Below are 4,125 nucleotides of genomic sequence, written 5' to 3'. Positions count from 1 at the left end.
ATTCATGGGGCAGGAAATGGGACAAAGCAAGGGAAGTTGCTGCTGGTGACAGCTGCCTCCTATATCAGAGGGAATGCTGGTTCAAATCTTGGCTCTGTATTGCTGACCCAGCTTCCAGCAGATGTGCTGGGGAGAACAGCACAGGTTGCCAAAGTACTTGGATTGTCTCTCCTGTGGGAGACCTAGATGAAATTCCTGACTCCTGGCTTCTGTCTGCCCCAGCCCTGGCTGTTGTGGGCATTTGGGGAGTAAAATAGCAGATGGAAGATTCTGTTTCTACTCTTCCCTTTTCTGTTCACTCTTCCCTTTAAACAAGGAAATATGCCTCTTTTTAAAAAAAAAAAATACATTTAAACATGTTTCAACTTACATATTGAAATTAAACATTTAAATTTCAATTTTGCATGTTAAAATAGTTCAGAATATCCTTGTAGTTCTTTGACTTTTTATTAATGTAGCTGCATAGCAAAGTACAAGCACACTGAAACTTATTTATTGGTTTAGGATAATAGCATTGCACAATCATGCACAACATGTTCTTATTTCATACCAAGTAAGAAGTGAATGATGACTATCAATACAAGTTATGTTTTATGGTTAGCAGAAAGGAGGTCAGACAGCTATAAGAAAAAATGCACAGACACAAGTTTTCTTCAAATGGGGTAGGCTGCATTTATGTTTGATATCATGAATTCAGTGCTGGTCATTAAACTTTTTAAAATGTATACAAGCAGCTTATAAAGAGCTTGTGAAAAATTAGCTTTCAGGTAGCTGGAATGTATTTGCCATTTTGAACTCGCATATCTGCTGCATAAAAATAATCTCATAACTCCTAAAACATTAGATATTATTTAGTCTGCCCAAACACAAGGAAGACAGCTGCATTTCTTTTTGAAGATCACAATTTCAAAGTACAGTATTAAAATTAAGGAGTACATCAAACGTAAGTTGCTGATGCTAACTTTCCCTCAGGCCACCTCTTTTATTCTTTTTTATTATATCTGAAAAATCAATCTATACAATTAGGACTGAAAAATATGTTCACCCAAAACAAATTATACCCGGTTCATATACCCAGTCCAACATTAGTTCTTACCCTTGCATAAAACAAATCAATATGCATTAGTAAGCAAAGTATATGTAAATAAAATAACTGATTAGTGGATTCCATTACTGAGGGACACTGTGCGATCTAATGTACAGCTAGAGTTGCATCTCAAATGTAATTCCTGAAAAAAAGATGCAGTGTACTTGCTGATATTTAACGTGTTATTTTCTAGATCACATAGACAACACTTCTTTCAAATGAGCTGAACCAATGAGAAGAGTAGCTTAAATCATATCATGATCTCGCTTCCTTGAAGGTCTTCTAAGAAAAATTGAATTCTCTGCAATAATACTAGATATTTATATTTTCTACCATCTAGACTGAGGTGGAAATAGCCAGATAACTATTAACACTTCCACTTCATGTATTTGTTATTCACTATATGTTTTGTTTTGTACTGTTGAAAATAGTGGATAGCCTTTGAAATATGGAACTCTTTTTGTGTTTTAGCACTAGCTTTGCACAAGGTCAAAATGAATTCATTGTTGTGAGACAGCTCAAACTACACACAATTGAGGCAAGAAAATCACTTTTTCAAACAATTTGACTCTCTGTATTGTACTGATAAGCATCATAGTGGGATTCTGAGTGATGCATGGCAAAATTTTTGTATTTACTAAATTTTAATTTTAAAAGGCTCTAGTTGGATTTAGCAATAGTTAACTGATACCAAAGCATAATTATTGTGACCCACAATGTAAATTCCAGCTGATTATCTCAAGTAACATTATGAAATATAACACAAAAGGGTGATTCAGGAACTGTGTTTCTGTATTCATGCTGGATCATTTAAAGTAAGAAAGGAATAGAGACGGAAGGACGGATATGATAGAACATTAGTTCGTAGCACACATGGTGCTCACAGTGTAGTTTCAGTTTGTCTCTCTCCCTTTTGGACATTGCATTCGTGGATTCTCTGTTGGTGTCCTAATGGGAACACTGATAGATGTGCTCCATCTCGAAGTGCATACAGGGCTGGATTCTGTTCTTCCTTAATGTCATCAATGTAATTGACAAAGACCACCAAAGCTACCACTTGTGGGGGCAGCTGTTTGATGAAGTAAATAATATGCTGATTCCATATTGGAGTGCATGGGCCCAAGTCCTGTCTCCACTTTGTATTCCAGATTCTTGTTGATGAGCACCATTGGAAGCAGCAGATTATGGCCCAGATAGATATAGATATAGATATAGATATATAGATATAGATATATAGATATATAGATATAGATAAATAGATATAGATATAGATATAGATATAGATATAGATATAGATATAGATATAGATATAGATATAGATATAGATATAGATATAGATATCCCTGCCTTCTAGAAGAGACCTAGAAAAAGTTCTGAACTCCTGGCTTTTGGTGTGGTGGTGGGCATTTGGGGAATGAAATACCAAACTGGAATCTCTGACTGTATCTGCTTTGAAGTCTCTATACATTTTACATAAAAAACAATAAAAATGAACAAGTAAATTAAAAAAGCTGCCACTAACAGTAAGCTATATAAGCTCTTACAAGAATCAAGGAAAACCTTATAAGAACACTGTAGATTTTGACCTATCAGCCATAATCTACTACTGAGCTAAGAGCAGGAGGAAACTAAAAGCAGAAGCAACTACAGTACAATGCAGAAATTACCAACATCCTGTAATGTCTAAGATGCATGTTACAAAACTAAAGCAAACATCACTCTTCCATGCCACTCTGAGCCAGTGATTGTTTCTTATGCTATTTTGTGTTTAAACAACTTAAAGATAGCAGTATACAACATCTTTCAAATAGCAATCTTAGCAACTGACAATGTCAAATGAAAGGCTGGTATTACTGGAACCATGCAGTTCATTTCTTGATGTGCTACAGGCCTTTTATACTAAATGTTGCTACTAAAAATTATGAACAATATAAGCAATTGTTATATGTCCTAATAGAAAAGATTTGCAGACATCCCTCTTTGTGCTAAAACCAACTCAGCCCCTGTAAGAGGAAGCTGTCTTTTAAAGAGAATTGCAGATTCTTGGACTCTGAATAATACCCTCAGCCTTAGCATCCTTGAAACTGATGGCTCACATGTATGTGGTTTGTACATTATGGTCTTCAAAGAAAGACTTGCTTCTCAGTGATAGAGGCCTTCTGTGCCATGGCTGAAGAAGGAGGAAGCCCCTGTCCAGGGAGTCAACCAAAATCTGGTCTCCCTGTTTTCCACTCTAGTAGAAATGCCAGCCTCAGTTATCTGAGTGTTTCAACCTGAGTTGTGGCAAGTGAAACTCACCGATATGAGCAACGGAGATAGGAAAATTTCCTGGCTATGGCCCTTAAACAATGGCGTGCATCCTTTACATGCTATGTGTCCCTCCATGGTATTAAATTTACATGCAACAGTACCTTTCCTTTTTGACAGAATTCATTTTATTTCTGCACATTCTGAACAGGAACCATGCATGTCTTGGTTCCTACCATACCTAACATTCCTCAATTCACTAGTTTATTGATTAAGTTCTATTTTTTTTTAAATCCTTGCTATTTCCTTTACAGTTCCTAAACAAGGTCACCAAAAGGCTACCAATGAAGTAAAAAAAAAAAGGGGGAGGTTAACATTCCTCACTGGCTTCCTGTATAATTACTGGCATCACATCCCCCTTCATTCTACTAACCAAACTCAGAATTGGTAGTGATCAATACTGTGTACCTCATTCACAATCCATCATTTTCCAGCTTGCTTCTAGCCAGAAGCAATAATTAAATTTTGCTGTAAAGATACAAGAAGTCATTCATTAAAAGGGTTCTTCTTCCCAGACCAACTCTCCTGAGAAGTCTTTTTTACTTTGCCCATGGAATTTAAACTCTTCCAGGCCAGATAAAAATGTAGTGTGTTAAGTAAAGCTGCTGTCTTCAAGGATAAAAGCTACCTGGTAATAATACGGAACAGGAAGAGTCAAAGAACCCGGTTCATGCAAATGCCCTTGAACTGTCCCACGATCCCTGAGTCATTGTCCAGATTACCTTGTATCA

The sequence above is a fragment of the Ochotona princeps genome, chromosome 9 (genome assembly GCF_030435755.1).
Source record: "Ochotona princeps isolate mOchPri1 chromosome 9, mOchPri1.hap1, whole genome shotgun sequence".
Taxonomy (NCBI): Eukaryota; Metazoa; Chordata; class Mammalia; order Lagomorpha; family Ochotonidae; genus Ochotona; species Ochotona princeps.
The sequence above is the reverse complement of the archived record's forward strand: the minus strand, read 5'-3'. Positions refer to the sequence as shown.